The sequence below is a fragment of the Bubalus kerabau genome, chromosome 2, assembly GCF_029407905.1.
Source record: "Bubalus kerabau isolate K-KA32 ecotype Philippines breed swamp buffalo chromosome 2, PCC_UOA_SB_1v2, whole genome shotgun sequence".
Classification (NCBI taxonomy): Eukaryota; Metazoa; Chordata; class Mammalia; order Artiodactyla; family Bovidae; genus Bubalus; species Bubalus kerabau.
Genome location: NC_073625.1, coordinates 156,240,602 through 156,253,644, shown reverse-complemented (window position 1 = coordinate 156,253,644; position 13,043 = coordinate 156,240,602).

The window sequence follows — 13,043 nt, the reverse complement described above, 5'->3', positions numbered from 1 at the left end:
GTGTCTTATCTAATTGCCTGGCTATTTAGACAAGCAAGTCCAGAATTTCACTGGCCTTAGGCCTTTCCTGTAATCTAGTGAGAAACTGAAATGTCAGCATCAGCATCCCCTCTGGATGGCACCATGGTTAAGAGACCAAGCTTTAGAACCGGGGAATCCAGTGTCAGCTCCAGCTCTGTCACTCACCAGCTGGGTGACCTGGAACTGTCAGGAGAATAGTGCCCATCTCATTGTACTGTTGAGACTACTAAATACTGTTTGTAAGATGCCAGCTCTTTGTCTGTTATATACTGTTAAAAAATGATTAAAGAAGACAATTTAGGTGATACAAACTTTAACCCTTTATGAAGCAGAGAGGCTCCATTCCAAGAACTGAAAAATGGAACAGAAGAAGGGAAACTTATAGGATAAAGAATGAAAAATAAGGAAGAGTGGAAATCATTTTGTCTTGTATAGAAATATTGAATCACTGTGCTGTGTACCTGGAATTCACATAATGTTGTAGGTCAACTATACTTAAAGGGGGGAAAAAAAAAGAACAAGGAAGAGAAAAGTAGGAAATATCGGATTGGCTGGCACCACAAAGTCACCTTTGTTTGGAGTATGAAGGATGAAGAAATGAACAAAAGAGCCCAGGGCTGGGTTGGTGTTTGGGGAATGGCTGACTGGATGTATTGGGTTCCTGGTCAAATAGAGCATTTATAGGAACACTAAGTTTCAACTTGCTGATGTGGCACCCCCAGCAGGAGTGGCTCCATCTTGGGCCTAGAAGGTTCTATAGTTCTTCTAAATGAACTTCTATCTTAATTATAGGAGAGCCATGTTCAAAGAGGAAGAGGGATCACCATCTATGTCAATTACAATTAAAAAAAAAACCTACTTTATAATCTATTACAGTGACTTATTTCAAATATTTGACCTCTGGAAGGTGGATAATTATTTAATGTTTCCTCTTCTATTATAAAAGCATTTTCAGCAATTATCACATACTTATCAGTAATAATAATTATTTTCTGGTTTAAACACAGATAATTAACAGAGCACCAAAGAATTGATGCTTTTTAACTGTGGTGTTGCAGAAGACCCTTGAGAGTCCCTTGGACTGCAAGGAGATCAAACCAGTCAATCCTAAAGGAAATCAACCCTGAATATTCTTTGGAAGGACTGATGTTGAAGCTGAAACTCTGATACTTTGGCCACCTGATGTGAAGAACTGACTCATTGGAAAAGATCTTGATGATGTGAAAGATTGAGGGCAGGAGGAGAAGGGGACAATAGAGGAAGAGATGGTTGGATGGCATCCCTGACTCGATGGACATGAGTTGGAGCAAGCTCCAGGAGTTGGTGATAGACAGAGAAGCCTGGCATGCTGCAGTCCATGGGGTTGCAAAAAGTCAGACATGACTGAGTGACTAAACTGAACTGAATTAACAGACAACCTACAGACTAGGAGAAAATATTTGCAAATGATGAAACTGACAAGGGCTTAATTTCTAAAATGTATGAACAGTTCATATACCTCAATATCAAAAAATGAACAACCCAATCAAAAAATGAACAGAAGACTTAAATAGGTATTTCTCTAAAGAAGACATATGGATAGCCAATAAGCATGTAAAAAGATGCTCACCATTGCTAATTATCAGAGAAATGCAAATCAAAACTACAATGAGGAATCACCTCATATCGGTTAGAATAGCTATCATCATAAAGTCTGTGAAAAATAAGTGTTGGAGAAGGTGTAGAGAGAAAAGGGAAGCTGCCTACACTGTTGGTGGGAATGTAAGTTGGTGCAGCCACTATGGAGAACAGTATGAAAATTTCTTAAAAAGAACTAAAAATAGAGTTACCAGTAATCCCATTCTTGGGCATATATCCCAAGATGAAAACTGTAATTCAAAAAGATACATGCATCCCAATGACCACAGCAGCACTATTTACAATAGCTAAGACATGGAAGCAACCTAAATGTCCAGAGACAAATGAATGAGTACAGGAGATATAGTATGTGTGTGTGTGTGTGTGTGTGTGTATATATATATGTATGTGGATATGGTATGTATGTGTGTGTGTGTGTGTATATATATATATACACTACTCAGTTGTAAAATACTACTCAGAAGATATGGTATGTGTGTGTGTGTGTGTGTGTGTATGTGTGTGTATATATATTTCCTTGTGGCTCATCTGGTAAAGAATCCACCTGCAATCTGGGAGACCTGGGTTCAAACCCTGGGTTGGGAAGATCCCCTGGAGAAGGGAAAGGCTACCCTACCCACTCCAGTATTCTGGCCTGGAGAATTTCATGGACTTTATAGTCCATTGGGTCACAAAGAGTCAGACATGACAGCAACTTTCACTTTCAGATATATATTATTTAGTCATATAATACTACTCAGTTTAAAAAAAAGTGAAAGAATGTCATTTGCAGCAACATGGATGGACCTAGAGATTATCATACTAAGTATAGTATGTCAGGGAAAGACAAATATCATATGATTATCACTTACATGTGAAATTTAAAAATTATACAAATGAACTTATTTACAAAACAGCAACAGACTCACAGACATAGAAAACAGCTTCTCATCTGTGCCATGGTTTGCTAATACCTGACTACTGACTTTAAAATTTATAATGCATAATTAAAGAAGTAACCTTTGTGGGTACTATTCAAGCTTGTTTTCATCTGAAATTCAAGTTGCAAAAATATTTGGCACTGGTGGCTGTCACATTCATCAGGAGCCTTAAACCCATCTGCAGCTCTATTGATATTCATCAGCCCTGCTAAATCATTTACACTATCAGGAAATTAGTCTAGAATGACACTCCTTTTCAGAGAAAGGAACCAGGAAAATCCAGAGAGGCAATAAGCTGAGCCTTGATGGGAGGTGAATAATAGCACGTAACTGCTCCAGATCCCACTGCCAGGGGGACCCGGGAGCCGCTGTCATCTATAGGTTGGAGAAATAAAAACCCAGCTGCGGTGGGATTTTCATTCATATGGCAACACAATCCAGTGTCTGGCAAGTCACCCAGGCTGCCCAGCCAACCATCTGTTTCAAAACCTCCTGCATTTTCCCATTCATGTAGCCATTTAATCTGCTCTTGGCAGGATTGAAAATAAAATTCAGTGGACTCGTTGAGAAATGCATGGCTCAGAAAAGCCCTGACCAAGATGAACTCAGGCCTAGCACATCAGGAGCACTGCAGGAAGCTGCACAGAAGCCCTCCTGGACCTCGGCTTTTTCGAATCAGAAATTATACCGCAAACTGTCACTAGGGGGAGCCCCCCACAGGACACAGCTAGCCTGCAACCGCATCCAGAATATGGTTCCAGGGACTTCACAGAACTTCGGATTCAGTTATTTCTATCTATCTTTTTTTTTTTTTTTTTCTTTCCTGTTGTGATGATTGTGAGGGGAAGGGAGATTTTAACCTTTTCTTGCTTTGGCTAGAAGTGGTACCAAGAAGAGGAAATCAACTTGAGCAGTTGAGTAGTCTTACCACATCTTCTGTTTGAGGGCTCAGAAGTTAAGGGAACACCAGGTTGGAAATTTAGAGTGAGATACTTATTTTATAATTTCTGCTCATCAAACACATTTTTTTGTTTGTTTAAATTTTTTTAATGAAAATATGTATAAAAATGCTCAGTTACGTTTAAATTTCCTTGTAGCGGAGCTCAAACTCTCATGCCTCCTTGCATACATTTATATCCAAAGATTCAAATTTTTATAAATTCTCTGAGGAGCATACTAATGACCTAAGACCTTAAAAAATATATAGAAATGGCTCAGTGAATTTGAGTTGAGGTCTGAGAAGCTATATTAGAAAAAGTTGCAAACTAGGTGATTCTAATGATTTTCAGAACACCTGGGAACAGTCCCCATAACACAATTTTGTCCACCTAAACCATCTGGGGCTCTGAATTCCAGTTTGCTGATGACAAATAAATGAGGCACTTGGTTCTCCTAATGAGGTTTTTAAATTCCTAAACCTCTGTTTCCCAGACTCACTTGATTCACAAATTATCTAGGCATTGGTCTCAAACTTGACTGCACATTGCCAATACCTGGAGCTCTTTAAAAAGCCCCCATACCTGGGAGCCACACCCAGTGGCTCTAATTTGGTTGGTCTGGGCTGGACCCTGGGCATTGGGTTACTTTAAAGTTCCCATGACCCTAATGCACAGCATAGTTTGAGAGCCATTGAGCAGGGGAGACTGCTACAGGACCCAAGCTCAACTCACTGAATCAATGCCTTTAGGGCAGAACCCAGCACATTTGAATTGTTAACATGCATGATGGACGAGGGAGACTCATGACCTGGTGAGTCTGTGAATGGAAAGAACCTCACATTTCTTCTCCCAGCACACTGTGGCCCTTCCCTGTCCAGTCATTTTGCTAGAGCTGCAGCTGAGGCTGCCAGTGGCTAGTCTGAGCAGAGAGGTGCAGAGTGGCAGGGAGGTCTGGGACCTAACCCAAGGCTCCCTCCCTCCCTCTGCCACCAGTCCACACACATGTGGATGCTTCTATAAATCACTTCTGATATGTGGTTCGAATTCAGGAAGTGTTCTGACTGCTTACCCCTGTAATGATGGAGTGAAGGAAAGGTCTAATTTTGAAATGACTGTGGCTTAGGCAGCGCCGTGTTCCTTGCAAGTCTGAATTTCCTCAACACAGTGGCTCCATGGCCCCGCCTGCTCACCACAATTACACAGGCCATTTGAGGCACGCTATCCATCACAGCAAATTACTGGTGGGATCCTCTCGAGAACAAGGCTGGACGGCCTTGCTGATGGCAATCTTTGCAGAGCCTTCTTGAGAATGGAGACAAAGGCAAGGTAGGAGGAAGAGCTTGCAGGTCAAGGTTACCAAATCAATTAGCAAGATCTCTGCCTGACTTACAGCCTGAGTGACAAACAAGGGTTATGAAAGCTATGAGTACACAGACAAGCATCTTACCAGGGTGTGTGTTTTTGTCCCCTTGGTTTTACTGGCAAAGTACAATCAGGAAAGGAAATTAGCATTTGTGAAGCCCTCTACTAGTGGTTACACTCTGCTAGATCCTAATTTCAGGTAATTCACTCAACAGTTCCATGAGACACCATCACCCTCATTCTCCAGGTGAGGAAACCGAATCTCAGTTTATCTAGAATCACACAGGAAGGCAGAGGCAGAGCAAGATTTAAGCCCAGGATGCTCTGGCTTCAAAGCCCTTGCCCCTCCCAGTATCTTGGACCAGTAGAAACCTCCACACTCCAACCTCCATCTCTTCACAGGTCAGCTCCCAGAGAGCTGGAAAGGCAGGGCAGGGAGGTCACTGCTGACTTGTCCGCAGTGAGACCCTGTGATTGGGTTGCAGGTTTACCTTCCCAGGAGGACAGCACAGGAAGTGAAACTCCATCCGGTTTTCAAGAACACAGGGTTTGTCTGACTCCACATCCTACACTGTCGGCAGCTTATCTCAAGCCTAGGAAGTCTTGGCTTAGTCAGTAGGACTATGGGCTCCTGTGCAAAACTGTATTACAGTCAGTTTTTAGCCCCCTGAGGGGTTGCCATCGAGACTATTCCACAGACACCATAATATGGGTGAATTGCATTCCTCCCGTTAAAGAACAACCCGCACTTCTTTGGAAACATTGCCTCTGTGAGAGACACACTGAATTTGAACTGGGAGTGCAGGGCCAATTCGCTGCTTATATTGGTGCTGTAAAAATAAGGCTTTCTCATCCCACAAGGCAAACTCATCCAGGGATTCTTTCTTGGAAGGGCCCAGGAAGGTGGGCTGCACCTGGTGTAAAGGCTTCTTCAGGTAGCGCTGAGGGTGTGGGGTGGAGGGCCCCGTGCGGGAGTGGGGGAAGGGTCCGGAGGTAGTAGCATGATAGGAGTATTGGAGATTCCAGACACAGAGCCCCTGTGAAATACAAAGGGCTGGGCAATGTGCAGACCTGAGGTATACGCTCTGCCAGTAATGAGGAGGTGGCCATCACTGGGGCCTTGGGTCCTACCTGTAACCTTCTGAACTCTGTGGCTTCCCAAGAGAAGAGAAAGGGAAGGGGGCTGGGACCAATGAGGGCCCCTCTAGCAGTGGTTCGTTCTCGTTTGGAGAAAAGGGACAAACATTTGCAGCAAAGGAGGGGACACAGTCTTGAGGAGCCCCTACACATACAGTACCTGACCCTGTGAAGAGGGATTAGGCAGGCTGGTTAGGAAAAGCAGCCTTTACAGCTCATTCCCACGTGAATGCTATTCACCTAGGAATTTGCAGGGACTGCCTGTACTTAATATTAAGAGTTGTTCCTGGATCCTGAATAAACTGATAGGCTCAAGGAGCCTGATGTCAAAAAAAATTCTACAATCATTCCTAGGACTCTAAACCAAATTCTGAAATTAACCAACTAGTCAATGATGGGGTGCCTAATGGGGACAGGGGCAGCCCTGTGTCAGGTATTGATGAATTCAGAGAGTCACTTTATATCAGAGAAGGATGAGTCATGAGCTCAGCCTTCCAAGAAGGTTTGTGAAGAGCGAGCCCAGGGAGGGAGAATGCAATTATCTAATGCAATGGCAGCCTCAATGAAGGATGACAAGGGGATGGGCAATAAAAGAAAGATACCGGAGCATCTGATTAAGGCCCCAAACATAAAAACAATAGTGATTGCTCTCTAGAGAGTGGATATGGAGCTTCCTTCTAGAGGAGTTGAAGTGAACCGCCCCTGGGCCTCTCTTACCTGAGACCCCCATGGACTCACCACAAAGGAAGCTGTGGTGAATTTTAAATCCAATATCAGATTTGCAGGTAGGACAGACACTGGCTAGAAATCATGGGACTAAGGAGCCAAAGGTTTTGGCTTTGACTAGTCAGGTAAAATATTTACCCTGAAGGAAGGTGTAGCACCAGATGTCTTTCTTTTTGGGGGTAATCCAGTGTAAGGCTGGTGACAGCTTCTTGTTGCGTACCCTGTCCTTGAGGGAGGAGAGAAAATGAAAGGGCTCTCTGCTAATCTTCCTGGCACCCTCTCAGAGCTGATACTCAGAAAACAGGCTTATTGCAGACACAGATCAATACCCGTGAAGGAGCATGAGTCACAGGCGCCTAGAGTTGTGTCCAGTCCCCCGCTGCTCCCAAACAGGGTGACGTGGCTTCCTTCTGTCTCTTACAGGCCAGGGATCCAAGCTTCTTCTTCTCTAAGGCTGTAAGGACCCACGATGCACCAAGGAGTCCGTCCCCTCTTCTGTTGAGGGTTAAGAGCATGGACCACGTTTCCTGTGCAGCCTGGGCCAGGAAGCCAAGGGCTGCTGCAAAGTCAGTGAGAAGGACCCTGGGATGTTTGAGGGCCAGCTGCCTGTGGAGGAAGGCAGGGTGGCAGGTCTTCGGTGGACACAGGGTAGGTTGTGGAAGCACCATGGCTGTTTTGATGAGGGGTGGACTTGAATCCCTCTCACTGAGGCAGGAATGAGCTCTTTCGCTGGTTAGTGGGCCTGGCTGGCTGCCCAGGATCCCTTCTCAGTGGTTTGTTTTCCCTGCTGAGGTTGCAGGACAGGCCCTAGGTAAATGCACATCCAGGAATATGCCATGTTCTGGGAGAGTGTCCCTCAGGCCAAGCGTCTCCTCCAACACTCCTTACAGATTCTAAGACCAAGACCCAGCTCCCACCATATCGGAGGGGGCCAGCTAAGGGTGTGTTTTCAGCTACTATCAAAGCTCCCAGTACCATCGTCCACATATTATTCTAAGTCTGAGACAGAGATTTCAAAAAGAGATTTCTTTATTTGATAAAGATGTTGATGATGATGATAATTGTCTTTGAACACAATCTTCCAAAGAGTCATAGGTTTATTTTTTCTGTGGTTTGGGATCAAACAGAGAGAAAAGACATCTGAGTAATAGCCGTCCCCTGAGGGAGTTGGCCTTGCCCACTCTGTCTGTGAGCGTGGGCCCCAGAGGGGCTGGATGGGGTGGAAGGGGCAGCTCCAGGTTCCCGGAGCCCGTTGTCTTACTTGTATTTTTTTTCTTTCCCACAGTCCGGAATCTGTCCTCCAGAGTAATCACTGAGGGAAAAGGATGGGGAATAAAATTAAAACAGCAAAGAACTATGTCTGGCACTTGCTTTTTCTAAGACTGGAATTGAATTTTAGATTGTGAGGATCCCCAGACCCTTCCATCATGCAGATGAGGAAGTGAGAACTGGGGAGGTGCAGTCTCACCCAGGAGAATTGCAGGGATTGCAGAGTCTAGGGTCCAAATACACACGCCCCCAGAGACTGGGGGTCCCAGCTCTGCATCCAGTGGCCTCCTCACAGCTACCCCAGGTGGTGTCATTTTTCTTATATTTGATTCTATTGGACAGAAACAGGAGGAGGGGAGACTTAAGTAATCCCTGACTGTCCTCATTTTTTAGACCTAGAAACCCAACATTCTAAGGGGGAAATGACACTCTTTCCAGGTGAAAATCAACCAATACATAAATGTGAAGACAGACATTTGGCTTTAGGTGATTTCTACCTCAGTCCCATCCATGAGCCAGATTAGAATCACTGAACATCTACCCAAGCATCACAGGTATTCTGAGATCCTCTCGGATGACTCATTTCCCTATCTCATAGTCATATTGGAGCTGGAAGAGACCAAGAGAGAAGAGAGGATGGTTTGGCCTCTCCTGAAGGTCCTCTCCATCCCCTCATGATGTGCTGTGTCCAACCAGGCATGTTTCAGTTGCGCCCAGCAACCACTAACCTGGGGAAAGGAGAAAAGGGGTTTCCTGAAATAGGCTATCCTCAGACAAGGAGCTGGTTTTATACTGTAATCCCTTAAAAAAAATTTTTTTTAATTTATTTGAATGCACATGGTCTTAGTTGCAGCATGTGGGATCTAGTTCCCTGACCAGGGATTGAACCTGGACCCCGTACACTGGGAGCATGGAGTCTTAGCCACTGGACCACCATGGAAGTCCCAATACCGTAATCTTCATTGCATTCAGGAAGGTCAATGGTGGTTCTCTACAAACCTTCACCCAAACTTGCCCTCTGGGAAAGACTATGAACCACAATCTTAGAGGGAATGAATTTGGACTTTCATTAAAATTCTTATGTGGTATACTAGGTAATGGGCATGTGAGTTCATATTCTGATGCTAGGGACTCCCACTGTTCCCACATATCACAGGAGAAAGAGCAGAGGGTAATGGTGTCTATATGCCTGAGTCACCTTGTTGATTCCACACCAGATTGGTCTGCTTACCTGTCACTTGGACACCATCACTGCTCCCTGACTGATCTGCCATCCCCTCATTTTCCTCTCTCTTTCCTTCTTTACACAGGGCCAATTCTATCTTCAGTTTAGTTGAGTTGCTCAGTTGTGTCCAACCCTTTGTGACCCCATGGACTGCAGCACGCTAGGCTTCCCTGTCCATCACCAACTCCTGGAGCTTGCTCAAACTCGTGTCCATTGAGTCGATGATGCCATTCAACCATCTCATCCTCTGTCGTCCCCTTCTCCTGCCTTCAATCTTTCCCAGCATCAGGGTCTTTTCCAATGAATCAGCTCTTCACATCAGGTGGCCAAAGTATTGGAGTTTCAGCTTCAGCATCAGTCCTTCCAATGAATATTAAGGATTGATTTCCTTTAGGATTGACTGGTTTGACTCTTAACCCCATCCAAAGGCTTCAGGGGCTTCACCGGTGGATCATATGGTAAAGAATCTGTCTGCATTTCAGGAGAGCCGGGTTTGATCCCTGGGTGGGGAAGAGCCCCTGGAGAAAGGAATGGCAACCCACTCCAGTATTCTTGCCTGGAGAATCTCATGGACAGAGGAGCCTGGAGGGCTACAGTCCATGGGGTCACACAGAGTTGCACATGACTGAGCGACTAATGCTTTCACTTTCAAAGGCTTCAGAGGTGGAGCTCCGCTGCTGATAAATTCAAACAAACTCTCCCCTCTGAATTGCAGGGTCTCCATTCCACAGATGCATTACTCCCTTCATAGGTCTGTCCTCATGCTAAACTTATGCTTTCTCTCTCTTGAGCTTTCTCAAACCTCCCCCCATTTTTTTTTTTAAAGATTTGCTCCCTCACCTAGAATGCCTCTCTGCAAATCTCTACCTGCCAAAATCCAGCCATCAAAACTCACCCCAAATGTCACTCAAAAGTCCACCATTTTCATTTTCCAAATGCTTGTATAAGAAGGATTTTGGTGTGTAACATTTATTATTATCTACAAGGTTGTATATTAAGTGTACTGGTTTTTCTGTTGAACCCTCAAAACCTACCCTACAGGGCAGGTGGTGGTACTATCCCTGTTTTACAAAGAAAAACACTATGATGCAATGAAGTGACCTGATACTCTACTCCACCCTGTACTGCAGTAAGAGCATTCATTTGCATCTTGCATCATAGGTTGGAGCAGGAGGAGGGCACTATTCATCTTCTTTTGCCCCATCTTGTCTAGTGCACTGCCTGATGCATGGTACCTACTCGGTACATTGGATGCCATTTCAGACGGTGCTGGAATTCAGCTGTTCTGATTTTGTTGGTTTTTTAAATTGGCTATTCTCAAGTGGTGGCTGTTTTTTATATTCCACAGCTCAGATATGAGGTGAACAGAGGAGGCCCATCTACTCTTGCAGAAGTAAGCTCACGTAGCTTCCTGAGGGAGACAAGAAGGAAGGGGAGGGAATCTGTTCTTACGGGATGGGGGGTTCCCTCCATGTGGTCATCTGTGACCCAGGACAGCACATCACTGAGTGGCTTCAGTTCCTCCAGCCTAGGCAGGACTGGCCACCAATTTGATGGCAGTGAATGCTTAGAGGTTGATATGCAGATGACACCGCCCTTATGGCGGAAAATGAAGAGGAACTAGAGAGCCTCTTGATGAAGGTGAAAGAGGAGAGTGAAGAAGCTGGCTTAAAACTCAACATTAAAAAAAAAATAAGATCATGGCATCTGGTTCCATCACTTCATGGCAAATAGATGGGGAAACAATGGAAACAGTGACAGACTTTATTTTCTTGGTTTCCAAAATCACTGTGGATGGTGTCCTCAGAAAAGCTATGGCAAACCTGACAGCATATTAAAAAGCAGAGCCATCGCTTTGCTGACAAAGGTCTGTATAGTCAAAGCTATGCTTTTTCCCTGATGCTGGGAAAGATTGAGGGCAGGAGGAGAAGGGGACGACAGAAGAGAAGATGGTTAGATGGCATCACTGACTCAATGGACATGAGTTTGAGCAAACTCTGGGAGGTGGCGAAGGACAAGGAAGCCTGGTGTGCTTCTTTCCATGAGGTTGCAAAGAGTTGGACACAACTGAGTGACCGAACAACAACGAACAGCAACGTGTATGGATGTGAGAGTTGGAGATGTAAAGAAGGCTGAGTGCCAAAGAATTGATGATTTCAAACTGTGGTGCTGGAGAAGACTCTCGAGAGTCCCTTGGCCAGCAAGGAGATCAAACCAGTCAATTTTAAAGGAAATCAACTCTGAATATTCATTGGAAGGACTGATGCTGAAACTGAAGCTCTAATACTTTGGCCACATGATATGAAGAGCTGACTCATTGGGAAAGACTCTGATGCTGGGAAAGATTGAGGGCAGGAAGGAGAAGGGGGCGACAGAGGATGAGATGGTTGGATGGCATCCCTGATTCAATGGACATGAATTTGAGCAAACTCCGGGAGATGGTGAAGGACAGGGAAGTCTGGTACACTGCAGTCCATGGGGTTGCAAAGAGTCGGACAAGACTGAGCAACTGAAAAACACAAAGGAGAAAAGAAAGCCAGAGATCGGAGTTTATGACTCTGACATCACAGCATGAATACTAGAGACTTGGGGATAAAGAGGCCATCAGGCAGAATAAAACTGATTAACCTCCTGTCCTCCATGGCAGTGAAATAAGTATGCCCAGGATCACACAGAGACCTAGACTCAAGCTTGGCATTGCTACTTAGTATCCAGGTGACCTCTGGCAAGTAACTTACTAGTTCTGAGCCCCAGTTGCCACATCTGTGAACATGGGGTAACATCCTACATTGTAGGGCTGGTGTCAGGATTGGAAGGGACTGTGATAAACCATGAGCACAGAGCTTGGCTTCCTGCTAAGCTGCTGCTAAGTCGCTTCAGTCGTGTCTGACTCTGTGTGACCCCATAGATGGCAGCCCACCAGGCTCCTCTGTCCCTGGGATTCTCCAGGCAAGAATACTGGAGTGGGTTGCCATTTCCTTCCTCCACTGCTTGGTTAGTCCAGGCCACTGGCAGCTCAGGGAAGGGAGAGGATGGGGCCACATTTCAAACCCCAGGAGCCCAGACCTAGCTGGTCCCCTACCACCTAGCACTTGCCAGCAAGCTTTCCCTGTGCAAAAGGAGGTGGACCCTGGAAGGTACATTCTATTCCCACTGGATTGTCCCTTACAAGGCTTTAAGGGGCAGGATAGCACTCGTTCCCTGACACCCTGTAATAAGAAATGATACACTTCAATAGTTCTTTGATTTGATGGGTTCTTAGTACACATGAGCTAGAATTTTGGAGAACACGACTATAATTTGGAGCTTGTGGTTAAGTACAACTCAGATGCCAGACATAATTCACTGCCAGTCTGTCCTCTTGGGTCTTCCACGTGTCCCCTTCCATTCTTCCATGAAGACTTTTTAAGGATGTTCTATTTCCTTTCTTATCTCCATTCCGAATTCCTGAATTTAGGCAAAGAAAAATTTCACTTTGAAAACTGCCCTAACAGTCAACACTACTTTGATCAATGTCTTTGAGCTCACCTAAAACCAAACCCTCACTCTATGTGAGAAAAATGGAGGTACTGAGAGATTAAGTAACATGCCCAGATAATTACAGAGGTCAGATGGCAGATCCAGATGAGAGACCAGTTTTGGGTATTTTCAGGGCATAGCCTACTCTCACTTTGTGGTTGCAATGATCCCGCATTCATGTCCATTTATAATTTCTCTCCTATATTCATATATTCCCTATATTATTATCTAACACTTTTTTTCTTTAAGTAATATAGCACTTTTCTTTAAAGAAACTATTTTTTTTTA